The sequence below is a fragment of the Coturnix japonica genome, chromosome 7 (genome assembly GCF_054131305.1).
Source record: "Coturnix japonica strain WE chromosome 7, WE-NBRP24, whole genome shotgun sequence".
Lineage (NCBI taxonomy): Eukaryota > Metazoa > Chordata > Aves > Galliformes > Phasianidae > Coturnix > Coturnix japonica.
Window position 1 is genome coordinate 15,709,148 of NC_140669.1, and position 22,322 is coordinate 15,731,469.

Sequence of the window (22,322 nt, forward strand, 5' to 3'; positions counted from 1 at the left end):
TGTTCCTTCTTTTTGTATTTAATACTGAAACTTTCTCTTGACTCCATTTTACTAAGCACTCAGTATTTAAAAATAGACTGCATCTCTTGTAGTCTGATACTTGCCCTTGTCATGCCCTTTAACTGTTTCATTGCCAGATTTGGGGAGCTTGCTTAAGCAGGTAGGTAGGATTATATGGTCTCCAGACGTACCGTATCACTTTCTATAGCTACTTACCTGAAGGGAGGCTGTATTAAGGTGAGGACAGCTTCTTCTCTCATAAAACAGCAATAGGACCAGGGTGAATGGCCTGAATATGAACAAGGAGAGATTCAGGTTGGACCTTAGGAAATACTTCTTCCCTGAAAGTGTCACCAGACTCTGGCACAGGCTGCCCCAGGAGGTGGTGGAGTCACCATCCCTGGAAGTGTTCAAGAAACATTTAGACGTACTGATAGACATGGTTTAGAGGGAAATTTTGGTGGCAGGTTGACAGTTGGACTGAATGAGCTTATAGGTCTTTTCCAACCTTGGTGTCTCTATGATTCTTTGGTCATATATAAAGCTACTACAAAGCACTTGTGTTAACCTCTTGTTAATAGGTTAACAAGTTAACTTGTTAACCTATTTCAGGGTTGTTTTCAAGATTCTTCTTTGAGGGCATTTACCATATTTATCCACATCACGAATCTTCATATATCAAGAATCACTAATCATTGAATCACAGAAACATTTGAATTGGAAGAGATCTTTAAAGGCCATCTGGTCCAATTCCCCTGCAATGTACAGCTGAATCAGACCTGTACAGCCTGACCTTGAGTGTCTCCAGGGACAGGACATCCACCACCACCTCTCTCAGCAACCAGTTCTACTGCCTCACCCACCCTCACTGTAAAAAACTTCTTCCTTATATACGATCTAAGTATTTTTGTAGACATGACCCTCATCTTGCTCATGCTTAGTTCTGCTCTGTGCAGCACAGCCTTGCATAAGTATTACCCACAAGCACTGGCTGAAGATGAATAGCATGGTTCAGCATAGTACCAGGGTCTTCCTGTAGCTCTCGGTGCTGCCCAAGGAATCAAGATCAGTCAGTTCTGCCTCAAATTTCATAAATTAGTGAAGCATTCCTTTCTGAAATTCTGTGATGGAGCATGTAATTATCACCAAAATCCACATCAAATACCCAATATCTCAAGTAATTACTGCAGTACCCAGTAGCTGCTGCCTCATCTAGAATACTTACTTAGAGAAAAAACATTTAAAGAAAGAAAAACTTTAAAAAAATTAAAGGGTTGTTAAGGTTTTGATGCAACATCCACAAAGTAGCAGATGTGCAAATGATAGTGAAATGAGAGATGCTGAGAGGGGTGCAGAGGGACACTGGCAGCTTCCAGAAAGCTACCTTCCCTTCTTTTGCTTTCCAGTTCTTATGTAAGGGAAAGATAATTATTCAATGTGCATCCTCTTCAGACCTTACATTTCTATAATTAAGCAAGAACAATAACCCGGAAGAAAGCGATGTAACCCTATTATCTCCTAATTTGTTAATGTTGTTAAATTTTTGGCAAAGGGTATCTACCTGCTCTTTGTCAACTGTGTACTGTAGCTAATTAACTCAGGTAAAATAGGGACAGCCCCACAGGCACGTGGCCTTCAACCTCATGTCAGGTGCAATGATCCTTTTCCTCATTTAAATAAAAAAAATAAATCACAGAGTCTTAATGTCCTGCTCATCTGTATGGAATTGGAAGAAACTCCAGTGAAATGGGCCTCTGAGCCATTTCAAGTCATGTTATTCAATAAAGTGGCGTTTTAGCAGTTTCATCTTTACACTGGTATTAAAGCTTTAGGATTAGCAAAGCCTATCCTTAAAAACAAAAATAAAAGCAAAAAGGGAACAAGTGATGTCCTTCCAGCTTCATGGCAACAGTGCAAAGTTTTTCAGGGCAAAATACAGTTATAAGAACTGAGAATTTTCTTTTGACAGGATTTTAAAATTTCACCCCATACCAAAAATGTCACTTTTTCATTTAAATCACTGCCTTAAGTGTTTACAAACCGGCAGATATAGATTTATTCAATTGCAGAATGAAGAATGTAGAAATTTAATATATTACTTTATGTTTAAATATTAAATGGATTAATGAGATGGCACCATCTACCCTTCTCCTGTATGCAAAAAAAACAACCATTTTGAGCAGAATCACATTACTCTAAGCATCCTCTGTGCTCTACACATAAAACTGATGCAATTTTCTGACAGAGTTATTAATCATTTTGAGAAGTTTCTCTTGGAAAATTCCAGTTACAAATACCAAATTGCATTTTCCAATAAGAAATGAAGGATTAGCTTTTCCCCTTGTTTGGGCTGCATAATTTGCATGTCAATTAAGATTATCCTCATGATTTTGTAATTACTCAAATCACATCAATAAAGATAGCTTTCTGCTTCATATATATTTAGCTGATGTCAGGGTTTTACTTTACGTGTTTACTTTTGATACGTAAACACTGGCTTTAAAAGCCCGTCCCCTCTAACTCTGACAGATTTTCTGTTTCTTGTTTAGCATGGCCTGTTCTTAAAAAAGACTAATCTTGAACAGGATAAAATTGAAAGAAAACAAATATTCCTAGAAATAATTTTCTTGAATGTGGCTGTAAGTTATTTTATTGTAAGCTGGGGCCATGCTCTACAGATCAGAACACATTTTCCTCCTCTGTTTTCAACAGAGAGGGATACAATACCCTACAAAGGTACATGTCTGTGAAAATAGTGTCTATTTTTTTGGCTTTGTTCAATATTTCTCTATTAACAAAAAAAGTTTCACTTAGGAAAAAAAAAAACAGGGCTTAACCAAGGAAAAAACACAGATAGATCTGTGATGCTGTGGAGAAAATAAAAAGGAAATTGTCATTTGGAATATGACAAAGTATTGAGGAGCATTGCTAAAATATTGCTAGATATGGGCAAGAACATCACTATGGGAAACATAAGGCCGCGGTGTATTGGGCTGTCTCTGGACTCTGCTACTTGGGAACCCAATTCACTACTGGGATATGTCCACCCAGCAGCAAGGTACAAGGAATGGAGGGCACTCAGGCTCATTTGGGCACAGAGAAATATCATTTGATCTGAAAGCAGCAGGGCCATGACAGAAAAGCACCAAGACATTATTTATCTCTTTGGTAACATACCCAGAACAGTGGCTCACATGGGACTGGAGGAGAAGCTTGTTACTGTCAAAGAACCACAATATACCTATGAAGAAATTATTTCAGTTTCTTTCTGCTTCTTCTATTCTACAACGCATTCTTAACACTGTAATATCCATTTAAGAGGAGAGAAGCCATAAAAAAATCTATTATTGTGAAATGTACTGCCAGGGGAATATAAACAATAAGCAACCTGGAAAGTGATGCTCTGAACAAACAAATACCTTTCTTTATCAGCAACAGTTTAAGTGTTTTGGTCACTGCCAAATGCTCTCACTGTGAGTCCCTTGGTGTCAGCAGGAAAATCCTGAGTGAATACAATGCAAACTAACTAAATTGCAAAATCTCTTTATACTCTTTGCATTTGATTAAGGTAAAATGACCAAAAGATAAGCTGAAATCTCAAAACAATCTTAAAAATTTCCATATAAATAAAACCAAAACATCACATACCTTGCTCTCAGACATCTGCTGCTAGTCACAGAGATATATAAACGTGGAGAAAAGACTTAATAAAGTAACAGCATGATGAACCTTTCTAAAATACCTTTTAAAATAACAGCTGTAAAAAACTGTGAAAGCAACAGTACTGATAATTCAAACTAAAAACAAAAAATAACTGGCCATGGGATGAAGAGAATTTCTGGAGGTGTAGGATGCCATCCCTTGAGGGAGGCCAGACCATAGCTATGCAACTGAGAACAAATGTTTGTTTAACCTGTGGGCATCAATGGAGATAGAGAACCAAGAGGACTTTTCAACTAACTTCAGCATCACGAGGCTTTTTCTAAAGCCTAACCTAGATTTCATTTGCTAAAAATTAATCCCATTATTTTGTACACCATTCTAAGTGGACACAGAATAACGTATTACTGTCTTTGCAAGAACTCTCAAATGGCTCTAATTATACTAACTACGCTTTTAGATGGTTATAATTTTAAACAAAATCAGGTAATTGGAAGATTAACTACTGACTGCAAATATTGCAGCTTAAATAAAATATAGGGTTTTTTTGTTGTTGTTGTTTCTTTCCTGGTATTAGTACCAGGTATTTCAGTTAAAAATTAGATAAACACAATTAATTCATCCTTACCCCACACATCCAGTGCATTTCCTTCTGTTGCACAGACACACACACAGATATCATTTCCAATCAAAGTCAAATCTACTATCTCAGCCATACTTTGCTGTTGCCCTTCTATTTCTATCCAACTTCAGGAAGTCGGGAGAAAAATGTTTGCTTCTTCTATCTATATATTATTAGTTTCCCTCTGCCATTCCCCCCAAAAAATAAGGATTGAGTCCAGAGTCCCAGGACTCTCCTATCTGCTGCCACAGGACGAAGAGGGCATCTGTGACTTCTTTCTTATTTTCCCTTTCTTGTTTTTCTCTGAAGCACTTCTTCCTTTTTGAAGAAGCTATTTTTATTTGACATGTCCTTTATAAGCATTCCCTGAGGACCCTCAATCAAAAGTGTCTGATACTACAGAGAGCTTTTTCTTTTTGTGATATTTAAGCCTAACTTGGTGGCAAAGTTGTTATTTTTAGCTCATCAGAAAAGCTTTTTTCCCTCCACTCCAGGGCCACGTTGCAGCCTTTGTAATTTATCATCGACATGAATCTTTTCCAGATCAGCCAAATTCCATTATAAACCTCATGTTTAGCTCTTAGTAAAATCTTAGTAACATGCAAGTAGCTTACATATGAATTGCTTAAATGTACCTGCTTTGCGATGGTAACCAATTATATTTGTTGTTCCTTTTCAAACCCCTCACTCCGAGACTTTCCACCTCTGAGTTACTGGATTGCAGCCTATGAGTTTTTTACTTTATAGTGGACTGCTCTGGAAATTGTTACGTGCCAAGTCAGGATGGCAGAACAGTCTTTTAGGAAAATAAATATATACATATATTTTGATCCAAAATAAGCTGATGACTCTGCCTGAATTGGTGCTTATAGACCAAATATTCAGGGCTAAAGTAAATATGACTCGTTTTGCAGACCATAGAATATATGCAAGTAGTGCTAAAGATGCTGAGTGGGCAATATTTTCTTCTAGAGAAGTGATTATGATTTTTCATCTGTGTTTATGTGTGTTCAATAGTTTGATGGTCTATAAGAATCTTGATCCAGAAATTTATATAATAAACCATTTAGAAATAAAAGTAACAACCAGGATATAATCCGTGCTATACTTATTTTTAGCTCCAGTGCTTTGCAGTGGAGGTTTCAAGATCACCTTTTAAAGCAGTATCAGCTCTCGTACCAAAAGATCCATCTTTTCCAAACATGTCCCTTGCCGTTAAGTGAAGCACTTGCTGAAGCGTGGAACAGTTATGATGAACACAGAGGTGGTTCCTATAAAATCAGAGTTAAAAAGAAGAAGAACAACAACATAAAAAAACCCTTCTGTGATGATGGCCAAGAAATTTTAAAAATAAATGCCAAAACTAGGAAAAATACATTTCACTGTGTTCTGTTTTTCAGATAATTAAATGAAATAGCTAGAGTTGCAAATTTCATTTTGATATATGCTTTCTTAAAAACATGCCCAATCACCTAAGTAGCAATAGTTGTATTAAATGATGCATACTAAATACTGATGTTTAACAGAATACTATAAGATGTTGTGCCAGAAGGAAAAACAGAGAAATAGCTTTGGCTCTTTTAACGAATCGATTTAAAACAGAATCTCCAGAAAAATGAAGCAGCCAACATTATTTTTCTGAGATGCACACATATATGACACAGAGCAATAGAATTCAGGGAGACAAATATCCCAGTAGCTAAAATAAAATGTTACTGCTATCATTAGTACTAGTCCTATGGTCAATCATTGCTATCTGACACTGGAGATGGATAGCGAGAAGAATTGAGTTGGATTTCAAATTATAAAAAATAGAATATATGTGCTTACAAATAAAGAAAACAACCAGCATAACACGGGGGGAAAAAAGGACTTGTCCTTTATGAATCTGTTTTTTACTGAAAGTCCTGGCTTACAAAAGCAATTGGCACAAGCTATTTAGGTGAGGTTGTGAGTTTTAAGAAAACAGAATATTGTTAACTTTCACCAGTTAACTTTCTCTGGCTGTACTGAGGATTTTTTCTTAAGCATGGCAAAGGCAATGTCATTTCTCCTTGACAGAATCTCTGATACATTATAAGAATGGAATTTGCCATTTGCTGCATAGCAGTGACTTGCTTTCTGTAATTTGCCATAAAAATGCTTCTACCTGATCAGTGCTAATTATGAATTAAATTGCCACAGGAAAAAAATGAACCTATTTTTTGATTCCTTCTAAAAGCAGACTGCTGTAGTCTCCTTGCTCGTAATAATCATTCCCCTCTTCCCAACAATTTCACTCACCTTTAACTCACAAAAAGGGCAGTATGTACTGAGACCTTCTTTACTTCTGTTTTATAAACAGGCTTTCTCCCCTCCCTGTTCCTGCAATGAAATGGTTAAGACTACATTAGAGATTCAACCTAATGAAATTCACAAGAAAAAAAAAAATATTTTTTTTTTCCCCAGTACTTCCAAGAATACACATATTTTAACAATCAGGACATCCATATTTGTGCCTTGGTGTAGTACGTAGTACACACATAACTCTGGGAGACGCTCTGCTTGTTGAAGGGAAAGTCTCCACACAATCCCTGTTGGCCTAATATCAACTACAGCAAAATCTTTGTTGTTGCTTGAGAAAGCACTGACAAACTGCTGCTTTTCATTAACTGGTCTCCTCTCTCATGAAAAACAATTGCATAAGACATTCAAATGGGAAAACATACTTACATCTGCAATTCCACCAGCTGTCTGCCTCTACTCTGAAACTCAGGAAAGAGAATCTTTCATGGTAAACTGTAAGATGCAAACATTCACAACACATAAATATGTTCTTTGAATAATGCTACCTTTATTTATGACATTTTATGCATAATAGTTTTTCCTCTCTCCCCAGATGTTATTTGTTAGACATTTGTAAAATCTGAGGCATTAGACTCCTTTCAATGTGATATTTTTATGTGCATTCCGAAGTGGACTGGTTGGAAAACAAGATTATGTGATCTGTATTACATTTTTGGCACAAAGCTCACAGTATTAAATTCAGCATATTTGTGATAACAGCAAAAGTTTTGATAACACTTTTGGTCACACAAAGATACAGAATAACTAACCCTTCACATGTCACCCATCACTGCCCTTATTCCTATCCCAAAGCTAACAGCTCTCTAGATTTCATTGATAAACACCGATATGATTTTGCATATCATTTGTCATTGCTGTTTGACCCTTTCCTAGATCTGTTTTCAGGTGTGTGAACATCTTTGGAAGCTCCAAGACCCAAGGAGCGGCAGTGATCCATCAGAATGTAGTGGAGCAGGAGCTAACCCTGGATGTGTGTATTTTTCCCATTTACAGGTAGTGGGATGCTGAAAGCAGTTGAGAAGTTGCCCATGGCCAGGATAAGCAACTGCTTTAATGCTAATAAAGTTGCTTACTTAGTGAGTGCAGCTCGCCCTAGGTGTATTTATTTGATTTAAAGAGGAACATCTCCACAATGTCTTTAATAGCGTAGATTCTTTGGTGATGCTGAAAAGTAGACTTTAAATTAGGTTACCTGAATTAATTATCTCAGAGCTATTTTCTTTCAATTAGCTGTTTATGAAAAGTTTTTTTAAGTCAGTTAAAATCTTTTGCAGCAAATATCAATGAATCTATGCTGGTTTATCTAAGATTTTGCCTTCTAGATGGGAAAAGCTCAGTATTCTTACCGCTGCTTACATAAAGTGGCATTCCTACAGCCATTGGATGAAACATGCCTTTAATTGAAATACATCAAACAAGAGGTGCTAGATACAACATGAAAACCACATTTTAAAATATAAGTAAGTGTTTTCGCACTCAACATCCAATTTTTTCCCCTAATGATTTGTGTCTGCAGTATACAATATATTTTGGCTCACCTAGATGTTTAAAAGATAAGAAAATGATTCTACTTATTGATTTCCTTTCACATGTAGCAGATAAATCAATAGGATGTGTAGATGAAGGTCTATTAAAATCCTTTCTGCTGACATCACTCTTGCCTGAAGGTTTCTACAATGATGACCCTGGAGTTTCTCTGTGAGAGGCCATTCAAACAAAAGAATATAGTAAAACCAAATGTCCTCTGTGGGTTTAAGCTATAACTTCTCCTTTGTAGAATAGCTTACGTCTTAATTAATATTTCTGCTACAATGCAGCCACAGTTTGCTGGGACAAAACCAGAAAGCAGAAATAAAAAAAACAGGTATAATATTTCATTGTTCATTTTAAAGAAACCCAACTACACTCAAACAAATGAAAGCTACTGTCTAATACAAGAGAGCTCCCATATCCAGTGTTTCTGAAAAGCTGTATGCTAAGTACTATATAGACGCTAAAGGTGTCCCGTCCTTTGTACAACTGTTGTGATTACTGTAGATCAGTACAAAACAGCTCTTTAAAGTTTTCTAATGAAGTGTCCAGAAATCCCCCAAAAGGATTCACGATTCTAGGACTGCTGTTATTATTTTATAAGCATCATGTTCAAAGGAAATTTCAAGAGTGACTTGAAATAGATATAGCATGAGATGGTTTTGCATTGCTCACACTGACCTGTTTTTTCTTAGCATGACAGGCAGCATGAAATAAGTATGAAGCATCTTAGTTTGAAAATGTCACAAGTGAATTCCCAAGTGCAGGATCAGAATCACCACCTGTTCAGAAAGACTTGAAAAAGCACAGACAGCTTCTGAAGATGTCTGAAGCTAGAAACAAGAAATGAAGAGAAGATGGAAGGAGTGAAGAGACTGACATTCTCTTTACTCCCTCCATCCTCTTCACATGCATTGAAAGTGAGCTAGGAAAGCCATCTCCTTAAGAATAGCTGAGACAGGAAGAAAGGATAAGATGGGCAAGCGGGCAGGGGAAAAAGCATGAATGAGTCAGGTTGTCAACAAAACAATTAGGTTGGTCTGACATAATTGATTTTGACAAATCTAATCTTATTGACTTTATTACCTTTTCGCCCCTGCTCACAAATTGATTTTTTTAATAATTTTTCAAATTATGCTGTTCTGTTCCAGAGTTTGATGTGTTTCTTTCACAATGGCCAAATAAATAAAGTTATCCTCTATTACCATTCTGTCCATTGAATGAATTTTGTGAGGGCTAAAAACTTCCATCAATCAACTTGCTATGCACTGCAAGTGCATAGTTATTTTGCATGAGTTACAGAATGTTTTGTTTCCCATTTACACCTCGAGAACTGAAAACCCTGCTTTTTTATAGCAAGACATACAAAGCTACAGTACAAAACAAGTACGGGGAACAATACCAGGAGTGAAGGCTCCTCTCCTATTATAATTAACAAAGCAGTCTAAGCAGTTGAGAATCCAAAGGCACCAATGTGCTGTTAGGCTCTGGAACAGCTATGATAGCGTAAGAGTTAGGCAAATTACTTAATGGCTTCCTATGCTATCAGCAAAGCATAATTGCAGCTCTGTTGGGTAACACATGGAACAGTCATGATTCAAAGCTTTCTTTCTGCTTTGTCTACTATGCCATCTGCTTGTTCCTTACAGAGCTTCAGTCTGGCAAGTGACCCACTTGTTGCAATGCAGCTTGGCAGAGAAGTGGTGTTACAGAATACTTTGTCTATCTGTATCTCTTACATGTTCAAATTTAGAAATATTCATAAGGTTACCTCTCTAGTGGCATGAAGTAAACAGTAGCAAAGCTATCTCTTTGCTATTTCTGTAATGAAGCAGACTTCCTCCATTTATTGCTAGGATAATCCAGTCCTTTTGGATAGGATAAAGCAAACATTTCCAACCTGGAGTTACAGATCAGGTCTTGGTAGATTTAGGAAATGTGCTCCATTTCAGAGATTAAATCATGTACACTTGGCTGAGAAATCACAGAACCATCTCCTACTTTTGATGACATTACACTATTCTGACTTAAACTCACCTGTCAGCTCACCAGAAAAACTAAATCAGGTTTACTTAAAAGTGGATGATGTTTTTAAAACTTTATTTCCTAATTAAAATACTAGTTCTAAAGCCAGTTCACACTCAGAAGTTTCAAGCATTCAAATACTTTTTGTAAATATCACTACTCTAAAAATACCATTTTTAATGTCCCGTGATTCTTTTTCTTTTAATGGCCAACTTGCTAAGAAGTGAAGTTTTTCTCTTTAGAAAAATCAGAACAGATAACGAGGTTCATATCAATTAGTTGTATTACGAACAAAATTGTATTGCCAATCACTGTTACAGACTAATGGGTAATGACATGAATTTACAGTGAGAGAAATAATTACTCGTTAGCTGCAAATATTATGTTTTGCAACTCATAATTTTCTAAGATAGACAAATGTAATCATAAAAATAACTGAAGCTATATGATGGAAGAATTTCATTTCAGAAGTTGCCAAGAAAAATGAAAATGAGAAATAATTAAAAGTAAATGAATAATTGGAGATATTGTTTGGAGAACACAGTGTTAGTGTGTCTTGATGTTTCTGGATTTTATTCAGTTTATTATCTTTCTCTTACGCAAGAACAAAGATGTGGAAAACACGTAACTTCATGTCTAACCTGAATGTTACGAAGTTCTGTGAAGCAGAAAGACAGGAAAATCACCAGCAGGCTTAAGAAATGCAATAGAAAGCCTTGAAAACATCATCTCTAAGTATTGTGGTTGAGTATATTAAGTAGTAAGAATTTGAATATACCAATTAAGCACCACTGCTGTTACATAAAGTGGAATACCCTATGTCAAAGCCTCTATCAGGTATCTTTGGAGTTGGGGTACAAATTGAAGGGAAAAAGAAATTTATTACTCAGAGATATAAAGCCTGAAGATATGCAGCTGCCAATGTTTATGAAGTAATATAATAAACCACAGTGCACAGCAAGTACATTTACAGAAAGTGGTTACCAGTATAGAATTCATTATAGAAGAGTAAACTGAACTTTGAACCTATGAAAAACTGTTATTTGCTTTCATTGATTTGAAGTGCTGGACAACCATGGCTGGATTCAGTAGCGTGCATGCGGGTGCAATACTGAAAATACATACCACCAATGTCAGGAGTATCATGGGATGTACAGCATTGCTGTATCTGCCAGACATCCTGCAGAACAACGAATGGCCTATTTTCACCAAATCCACTGAACAGTATGAAAACTGCTAAGCTCAGTGTCTACCCGGTATTCAGACTGCCTGGGGAAAAAAAAAACAAAACAGCCCACTGACAGATTGTGTTGAGTTCTTCTCTGTGGTGTTGCTGAGCATATCCCACTGGTGGACAAGGTGAGATTTACAGACAGGCTATTGGGAGGTGAGATGTGGCACTGTGTAGGGCAAGCAAGAGGGAAATCTGCAACACCATGCTCCTTGCAGCACTATCTTCAATAGAGAAGGTAGCTGAGGATGAAGGAATTGTCATTACCACCATCTAACACATGAACGCACCTCACCAGAATTATTTTCACCAAATTTAAAGGAAATAAACATGTAATGATAATGTACCACTCAAATTTTCAGGAATTTTTGTTTGTTTTTGATAAGGTAGTGAAGCCCTGGCACAGGCTACCCACAGAGGTGGATGCCCTGTCCCTGGAGATACTCAAGATCAGGCTGGACGGGGCTCTGAGCACCAGATGGGAGCTGTAGGTATCCCCGTTCATTGCAGGGGAACTGGAGTGAATAACCTTTGAAGACCCTTCGAACTCAAATGACTCATACTATGACTCACAGCATTTGAAAACCAGTTTAGAAGAGGCCACATACAAGATCCATTTTTTCCTAAAAAGGCATCAATTTTGTGTGGAAGAAATGCTCACAATGAAAAGCTTTGTAGAAAGAGAATATTTCTTTTCATGCTAATAGGTATGTCATTACATAAAAAGCTTATAGGAAGCAGTTTATAAAACAGCTATAAGGAATATTTTGAGCCAGTAATTAGATAGTCTATCTGAAATGAGCTTGAATGTGACAAGCAAAGCCAACCACACTGGGAAGAGAAGAAATATTTTTGAAGGCTTATCTTTCTATCAAAACAAGAGACAGCTGCTTTCTAGAGACAGCAGCGCAGCTCCTCGGGAAGTGGGACAGCCCTCAAAGTATGTGCTTTGGGCAGATGGAAGAATCAATGCCAGGACTAGCTGTCATCCACAGCCAATAGGAAATTTCCCTAAGGCAAACAGAAAATAGAGCCTGAATCTACAGCTGTCCTTGGTGGCCTATAAAGGCTATATAATCTTTTCTTCTAGAATTCTTCACAGAGTAGGGAATTTTGCAAGCAGGGCATAATCTAAAGAATACGTGACATTTTCTTAACGCCATTCCCATAGACCTGAGACTGCAATAATAGTTTCTACGTTTCCAGTCCCCCAGGATTCATGCTGCATAAGATTTTTCCCATTTCAGTACTTTTACCTTGCAGCCCTGCCCAGGCTTGATTTCAGTCTTTCCTTTCCAGGGACCATGTTCATCCATGCAATACATTCTCCTCAACCTTTTTTTCTGCAGTTTTCTTTTCCTTTCTCGCTGCATGCAAAAGGGAGAAAAAAAACAAACAAACAAACAATTCTTTAACAATACCATGCATCAACAGTAAGGGAACTGAAAGGAATGTGTCACCTTTTCCATAAGCAGCCTTTCACATCGTGCAATATATGTCTGCTCCTACTGAGAGTCTATTGCTGGATAAGCCTGATCACAATTATGTTCAAATTGAGCAATGTTACCTACAGAATTATTTGTTCACATAAAATATTTCTTTCCTCTGAGACTGATTTTCTAGATGTTCCTCTGCCCCTCAAAAGAAAAGCGAAAAGCACAGCAAAGAAAAAGTCAGTAACTGAGATGAACCAATTCCCTGCGGAAGAATTGAGCCTTAAGTTTTGGAAATTCATCTATGCAGCTCAACAGGTCCCAGGAAATATGGATCTGTAACAGCTAAAGATTCCATATACGTGGAAGAGGATTACAAAGCCAATTGTTTTCATACGATGGATTTAAACAGCAGGAGTTTTAAATAAAGCCATTTTAACTCAACAGCCTACAGTGCTTTAGACAAGGACACCATTAGCAGTATACTATCTGTGCATTTTTCTGACACTGATCCTTCCAACAATAAGCGTACTTTTCCCCAGTCTATTTACTAAAAGAAAATGAATCAAAATATTGTTTAATTAAAACTTGTTTTCTTCAGTTTTCTCCCAACCATTCCAAGCTCACTGCGTGGGAACTTCCTATTGCCAGAGTCCTCAAAAGGTGTTGTCTCAGAATATTAGATTTCAGTAATGGGGTTTAAAACAACCTAGGTGCTAGCACAAAAGACATAAGCATATGCATACAGGACATGTATTTTCAATGAGCTCTACTTTCCTTCTATTCTATGGACTGCTTAACTTTTTTCTTCATTCCTTTGCTTTCTATATTTGAGTTTCAGTTAGCTTCTACAGTGTTTTTGTTTCAACAGATCTTCTAACAGAACTGATAGGACTGTTAAAGGATAGCTATCTCCCTTTCTTCATTACCGAACATAAAACAGCATCTATCTACACAAATGACTGAAGTTTACCCCACATCTGAAATCTTTTTGAGATATAACACAGAATCTAATTGTTTGCACCGGATTTTACAACACTGTGCTTAAGACAGTGCTGATGCATCATTCTTAGCTATTCTAAAATAATTGCACCCCCATAAAAGCATAGTAATTCTCCTTTCTTAGAATAAACTATAGAGCATTTCATTGCTTCTACAAATTCAAACTGAAGGGAAGAGGAGGTGTGTACTTCTATCAACACATAGAGCTAATGATTGGAACTTTTCAGTGAAGTCATTTTTGTTTATAAAATCCCCTGCCTAGCTTTATCTCTGTAGTCCAATGAAGCTATTTAATGTGTAAAAATACCTCAACATCCATGTCGTTTTACTTCATTGTGAGTATGGAAACACTATACATATCTGATAATATGCACTTCAACAAGAGATAGAATCCAGCAGCTGAAAAACTAATTTACAGTGTAAGATTCTTGGTGGTAAATAGGAATTAAAGTCTCATTCAACTGAAATCAGTGGTGGAAGTACCATTAGTTTCACTTGGGCTGGATTTCAACTGGTTTCAGTTTTGTTGATCCAACTCATGGCATAATCAAGCTTAAGCGTAGGAATCTATATTCCCATTGAAATCCATTATTGTCAACACATATTCAAGCCCCAAGGTGCTAAACATCTAGCAATCTTATCCAATAGGTAATGCCTTCTCAAAGATGTCCTCCCTCCACCCAATCCTCAGTTGCAGCATCACTTTTTGATTAGTCTGACTGCACAGAGCCACTTGCTGATGAGTGGTTCTCAGCCTCAACATTCTTGACAGGTTCTTAAATCTGCAAAAAAGCTGATTCCGCACTTAACACTAAACCCAGGCCACACACCAGTCAGCTCAGCTCTGTAGTGCAAATGCAACTGAGACAAAGCTTTCCAATAATTCTTCATTTGGCACTGGAAATGCAGTGAGTCCAACTCAAGTATGAATAATCTAGTGAGGCACATTCCATCTCACAAGTGGGGCAGGGAAAGTCCCCAGAAAGTCTTGAGGTTGTGGTCTTCCTTATGTTTTGAGAAGCAGAGATTCATGCTCATCTGGAAGTAAGACCAGGTGAGGGACAGCAAGGGAGTGAATAGCCCCTGATGTTTTCTGATTGTATCCAACTTAAAGTAAATTTCATCCTGACCTGAATCACATTTACCATACTGAGAGAGTTTTTTAGATCTGGTAAGAGAGCTGCACATATTTTTCCCCATTTTCTTTGCTGAAATTCTTGGTAAAAAATTGCCCTTAATGCAAACTCTGCCATAGAATGTGATTACATCCACACATGCTCCTGCAGTTTGAAAATCAGCTGTAAAGAACTACTGACTTTCTCTCCTATCTGTTTCTTTCCATATTGTCTAGTGCTGGTTTCTAATAAGAACATGCTGTAAGCTCTGGGATTCATTTATTTCATTCCTTTCCATTACTACTTCCATTGAGATGTTATGTTTGCAGTTACAATCTGATGGATTTTAAATTAACAGTAATAGAAGGAATATTAAATTGCCGGTGGACAAAATGTTATTAGGAATAATAATATAGTCTGATGTTCTTTTTTAATGTTCAGTTTTATGAACTAAGTATGAAAATATTTAAATAATGAAAGTAATTGCTTATTAAAATCATTATTGTGCATAAATATTTATATTCCCAATCAGCGTCTCCTCAGAGGTACATCACTAGCTGCAATGAAAACAATGTGTGTATCGTACACGCAAAAACATATTTCCAGTTCTTCTCTTGGCACACATCACCACTGTATAATCACTCTCAGAGTGACACCATTCTGCATGAGCTGAGGACCTGACTTCCAGTTTGCACTTCTGATTTTAGTGTCTTACCTTTGAGAACAATGCTGGATATCAGACACTGGTGATTCAAAGAAGCAGGAACTCAGCATTTTTTGGCAATCGAGCACCTCTGTAGGTGGCATCCTGGCCTCTTGCAAGTCAATCTGATTTTCCCTCTTACTTCAGATCTGACTTCTCCATAAAGAGAGCACTTGATACTTGCAGCTATATTCAGAAGGATAATCAACCATACATTATTACTTCTGTGACCTTGTAGTGTGACCACTTCAGAGAAACATGAAATATGATGGGAAAAAAATATTAGATGCCTGATTCCATAAACAAGCAATGAGGTTTACAAAGAAAGTTCTAAAGGCATGTATTTTCTATATATCATCTTCCAGTCCCTCCAAATCCTGCCTGATTTCACACTTCTAGAAAAAACCAAAATGTGACATTATAATAAAGGAAAATAAATCTTAAAGATAAACATAGCACAACACAGTTGGAAAATCAATGATGAGATGGCATCTAATTGCTTTTCATCTCCAAAATGCTGCAGACCACTGTATTAATTCACTGCTATACAGAGCATTACCATATGTAAATAATTACATTAACCCCTGTGCTCTACCACCCTGTCGCATATCACAGGGAAGAACAAGCTGACAGTGAAGGCACAGCAGGGTATAGCAGAGCAAGGTGCAGAATAGAAGTATGATTTCTAATTAAGAGTCGGGAGTCTTAGATGACACATTATTACTGGGGCTGAACGAGGATAAAAGATGAATGCCTAATAAAGTAATGTGATAGCTAACAATGAGGTACAATAGCAATCCCCTATTAAGGTACCCTTTCCATTCCAAGGATTTCCATTAATTTTGGCAGGTCTGGAGGACAGGGAATATCTGTATATGCAGGCAGTTGAGCACACTTGAGTGATGACTGACGTATTTTGAGGTTAGCAAATCTTACCTGCATTTGAAGAGAAGCTTGAATTCCTCATGGTCTCCATACCCTGCTTTCTGTTTCAGGATGAGGATTTGGTTATGGTTCCTGAAGGCTGGTTTGTCATTTATTGGATGGGTTACCATGTCAGAGGCCATACTGGCTTTTTTTCTGCATGTTCCAGGAAAGTGTTTCTTATTCTTTTGTAATGGAATGTACCATAGGTATGAGGGAAATAACCTATGGATATTCAATATAAATGAATTGGCTTCAAGAGAAAATGTTACCTATTTATCTACTATCTATTTATCTACTTATTTCGAAGTTTATTTATGCAAATGCTGTATGCAAATACAGTATTTTCCAAGTGTGTCCTGCTGAAATAGACGCCCAATCCTATTGTGCTAACATCTCCTTATCCATTTTTCATTCTTCAGATCATTTCACACTTAAAATACGATTATGAGCACTTCAGGTCATTTCAGATGCTAGCTCAATGAACTGGCTGCTATATCTTCAGTGCTTTATATTTTAAGAATAGCATGGACTTCTTTCCTTCCAATATACCAAATCTTAGTCTTATGCATCCCTTTCTGAACATCCTCGTTGCTGATTGGAGAGAAAGAAGAACGTTACTGAAGAATGACTTTTTACATATATGATGCAAAGCATATGAATTTGGATTCAACTTCTGTGCCTAGTCAAGAAGGCCAAAAAAATGATTTGCTACACCCAAGTGACACATGGCAATCTGCTTGCTCATAAGTATGTTCTGATTAATGCATGCTGGTGATCTGTAGAATTTCATCTAGTCCAGAACACAATCTCGCTTGATAAATAAATACTAAATGAATAGTTTGCAGTATAATTTTTCCTAATGAACTGCATCTGAATTACTGTTGTAGCTTGTGACAAAGCCTGTGACATAATGCTAAACTTGGGATTGCCAACAGAAACCTATTACTCAATAAATGTATAAGAAAAGTTAAAAACTGGGATCTTTTCCTCAACTACAAGTTTGGTTTCAGACCTTACCCTAAGAAAAATGCATAGATCAAAATTCCCTTACCTAGAAGAAGGATTTGAACCTATGTTTCTGATGCATTTCAGAAAAAAGTGGCTTTCCTCAGGCTATTCTTGAGTCTGACTACAACACACTAAGTTCACAGGCTGCTCCTACCGTAATGCCGCCTATACTGTTATGTCAGCTCACAAGGTCAGAGGAAGATGGTAGTATGGAAGTAGAGGCTGAACATTCCCACCAACAATCCATGACATTTTGTTGCCATGCAGTAGATGGCAGCACAAGTAGCACTCTGACAGAATGGTGTCTGACAGTGGAGTGTGCATGGAGCAAAGGTGTGTCACTAAATTCCTTTATGTAGAAAAAATGGCGCCCACTGATGTTCACTGAATCTTGCTGGATGTTTATGGAAACTGAACAGTGGATGTGAGGTGGTAGATGGTCCAGTTCAGCTGCAGTGACAGCAACATCAAAGCCAAGCCACATTCTGAATAGCAGATTAAGCGCGGCATGAATACATTTGTTCATTGCTGGCTAAAATGTATAGCTAATGGTGGTGACAGTGTTGAAGAATAGTGTTCTGTAGCTGAGAATTTGCTCTACCATGTAGTGTTATTGTGCTTCTTGCTTTTCATCAAAATAAATTACTTTTGGATTAACCTATGTAGTTAAAATGCAACAAAGATAAAAATTTTCAGTATTTTACTGATGAGTATAAACCTTACAAAAGGCAGAAAAGGAAGCAAGACCAAAAAAACCCAATAAATCAAGCAACCAAGAGAACATCACCAAAACCCTGCAACAAAACAGCAACTCAAAGAACAATTCGTCCAAATAAGCTTTGCAGAAAAGTTAAGATCTGCTCTCAGAGACAATCTGTTTTGTAGACTATTTTTAATAAATAGCTACAAAAGTATTTTAAAGTTAAAAAAAACATAGAGATTTTTTTAGTGCTTTTCAGCTCTTCGAAGCTCTTCTGGAAGACTGATTTAAAATGATAAAGAAAAACATAGTTCGTATCAAATTCCGGATTTACTCACCTTATTAATAGTCTAAAAATACCTAGGTCTCATATTGAAGAACAGTGCATGAAATTTATTCTATTCAAGTGAATTGTTTTAGCAATTGAAAGTGTTACCAGCCTGCTCTGGTTCACATTCAAAACAATAGTAAATATTCTCACAAAGCAGATTTTATGCATATATCAATTGATGATAGCATTGTGCCATCTAATTTGGATGTAGATCCCCAAACTCATTTTTATGTGACACTCATTTCTACTTCAAGTTAAAGCCATGCTTCTTGGTGAAAGGCACACTGTTATTATAACAGATGGCTTCTATTCATAATGACTGTGGAAAGTAATAATGAATCATAAAAGCAAGAACAAGCACTGCACTTGCTGTACAAGCTACTCAGTGCCTGCCAGTTTGAAAAACAAGGGACTGCTCTGGCAGAAATGTAGGCATGCTCTCAAGTTAGGCTACAATGGTGCAAACCACTCAAGCAACAACAAAGCTAGCAAACCACAGGGTCCCCAGAGCTTCTCATCTGGGCATGCTCTGAAGTTATCACCACTGAGTCTTTCTCATGGCATTACAATATTTTCTTCATTCAAGTTCTGCAATGCATGCTCTGAGCTAGAGATACACTCTGAGCTGCCAAAGGCTTCTAAATCACTGCATAGAGAGAAGGTGCTCCACAAAGACTCCTCTTCCTTTGTTTCTAAGTAGCACTATGCTGATTCTGAAATACTATGATGTGAGAAAATAATTGTTGACTAAATAGAAATGGGTCTCTATTTACCACTTCTCTTCAATGCCCAAAGTTATCTGAAGCAATGGAGTGACCTAGGTTTCCCCCTAGTTGCACTCTTTTTTTCCCCACTTGCTTCTTTTTCCCTATTTTTCATTTCTTCCTAAGTGCAAATACTAACACGAATGTCTGCTCTTGTAACTTGTGAAACTGCTCTAACTGGGAGCAACTGGTAGGAACAATAGGTGTGTAAACTAACACAAGCCATTTATTCAGCAATTTAATTATTTCTTTTGGTACAGCATAGGCCAAAGGATAACAAATTAAATCTGCTGCAGTTCTGCACTGAAATTTCTCTATTTTAATTACTCGGTGTGCCCAGCTTATATCCCTGTGCCCTCTTTCCAGCCACAAACAGAGGAAATCTTTTTGATGCTCTCATCAAAGAGCTACTCAGCCTATAGCTAAGGTGCGGAGATAGCTGTGGGGATTACGTCAGCCCTGGTCCTCACATGTCCATTCCAGTTCTTCTGTATGAGCAAACGAGCCACAGAAACCAGCTGTGTCACCATGATGGTAGAAGGCAGATAAAAAATAATTGGTTTTACATCTGTGGGAAGAGGACAGTTGCAGGGCACTTAGGATTTTGGTACTTACTCTTCAGTGCTCTTTCCTCTCACACAGACTACACACACAACCTGACTGACCTTGTAAGTAAAGTGACAAAAATGAAGATTCGCATCATGCCCCATTTTTTTTTTCCTTCACTTTTTCTTCCCTGCATTAGGCAAAATATGATATAGATGAAACAACATATAGAAAGAAACAGCACCAGCTTAACTGGAAACTTCTGTTTACAAATACAAGAGATCAGTTTAATTAAAGAAATAAAAAAAATAAACTGTAGATTTTGTGCAAAAGCCTACAAAGCAGACTTAGATGTGAATGACATCTCAGACAGTGTACTAGAATAAGTGCTCACAGGGAGCTTTGATTTGAGAAGATCACTCTTGCATGATGTATGAAGGATGTATGTACATTGGGACACATGGTCCTTTTGAAACTGCTCGGGTTATAAAATGTTCATATTCTCTGTTTCACATTCAAGTCTAACTAAGAAATCACTGATTTACTTACTAATTCTTGAGTTACTTCTATTATTCTTTTCTCATATTTATTTATTTATTCAGAATTCATATATGCTTCATCATGTGTAGGTATTTAATACATTTTTAATGTTGAGGCTAATATCTAGGATATGTGAAGTGCCTGGAAGCCTCATAACAGTGCATGCATGGATCCTTGCTTTAAGAATGCCATATGCATCTTGAAATCTGTGTTCAGTACATAAACAGTAGCTTGTCCTTATTCAAGATTTTGCTCAGCAGTATAGTGATGCATAAGAATGAGAAGAAAATGGTAAAGCTGGCAATTTTTTCTGAAAATTGTTTTTGATCTTTGATCTTGTGAAATCCTGGGTTCTTTATTAAACACTGAAAAACTGCTTTGATTCTATTGTTTGTGGATTTCACCCTTTTCACTTTATGCATGCGTTTACGCTTCTGTGTAGGTAAGAAATCTTATATTTGTTTGTGTGGGATTTACAAGCATCTTTGGTAAGCAAAGAAAGTAAATATATCACAAATGCACATTTATCAGCTTTGTATCCACCAACTTAGAGAATAGGAAACGTCTCCTGGAAGTATAGTACAGACAACATATCAGAACTAAGCAATGCGGATTAAAGTCTGAAGTATAACTCAACAAATAAGCCAAATGTTAAGGATACCAGGAAAAATCACTCACAATGTGCTGGGATAGGAAAATAAATAAAAATAATAATAAAATGTGATCCCTAGCTGACACAAGTTCTTCATTTTATTGCTTGAGGTTAATATTTTTACAGGAATAGTAGTTCTTAGTTCTCCTCACATTACTATGTTCTCCCCCTGCAGGATGATGTAGCAGGATGATGCAGTTTACATTGCCCATGACAAAGACTGTGTGAGCCAGAGATAAAGGAAAATCAGACAAAGATCTAGCAGGGGTGTGAGCTCTTCAAAGAAAAGCAACTCATCAGAATTCCTGTCTCTTTTCAGGGTACACTGCAAGATCAACAGTTTGGGTAAATCCCCAACCTTCTACCTAAATGGATAAGTGTGGAAGACCCCACAAAAGAATGAGGAAGGCTCCTTGAGTTCAAAAAGGTTCAAGTTTTCAAATTTAATTATTATGACTTTTTAATTATTTATGCATTGTTTGACCTACCTTTGGAAGCAGTGACGGGCTCTTGAGCAGACTAGGGGCAATTCGGTTGCATTTCCTTCTTTTTAAACTGTTCCTTCAGAACCTTCAGAATCCTGACAACTGAAAGTCAAGGAACAACATTTTACTCTACATATTAAGATCTTTGCCAGCAGGAATAATACAAACCGTCAAAACATCCAATTTCTCTGCTATTTCACAAAAATTATCATGTCAGAAAAATTATTCTGTAGGGAAATGCTTCACAGGGCAGGGTTGTGCAAGGACTAATGAAAAACAAGAGAGCACTCAAGGTTTTCTTTCCAATATCCAAACACCTTTTTGCATGGAATTCCTGTCACTTGAAGGCAAACTGTAACTCTGCTGCAAGGAAGAAATATTTCAGGATTCTCTCTCTAGCACATTTAACTCCTGGATGCAGAAGTTAATTCTGCTTTCCATCTGCAAAGACAAATTCAGTGAGGACACGGGTGGGAGCTGGTGTTGTTCCCTCAAGAGCTGCCCTTGGCTGGCATGGAGGTCACTGCTGCAGCATTCTGACTCCTGATAACTTCCTCCACCAGCTAGAAAGATGATGAGATATCTACATTTGTGTCCATAAAACAAATATAAACAGTCTCATCTCATTCCCTTTTCTCCCACTGAAGCCATCCTTTGTGTTATAAACTGTGATATGAAGCATTGCCCTTTAGGAAAAGAAAA

The 22,322-nt window shown here is 37.1% G+C and overlaps 1 protein-coding gene across 5 annotated transcripts in view; it reads right to left on the minus strand.

Moving 5' to 3' along the window:
- GALNT3 (polypeptide N-acetylgalactosaminyltransferase 3) overlaps positions 1-22,322 on the minus strand; it is a 245,118-nt gene that overhangs the window by 29,895 nt on the left and 192,901 nt on the right. For 4 of the 5 annotated variants that reach the window (XM_085552408.1, XM_085552403.1, XM_085552402.1 and 1 more), the window contains 9 exons: positions 21,624-21,722; positions 16,604-16,816; positions 15,680-15,853; positions 12,671-12,781; positions 11,309-11,452; positions 6,995-7,060; positions 6,566-6,646; positions 5,435-5,553; positions 217-289 (listed from right to left, as the gene is read on the minus strand). The gene's annotated coding sequence lies outside the window, so the exon portion shown is untranslated. Of the gene's footprint in view, positions 1-216; positions 290-5,434; positions 5,554-6,565; positions 6,647-6,994; positions 7,061-11,308; positions 11,453-12,670; positions 12,782-15,679; positions 15,854-16,603; positions 16,817-21,623; positions 21,723-22,322 lie in introns of those variants that run through there. The other variant, XM_085552406.1, reaches the window with a different exon arrangement.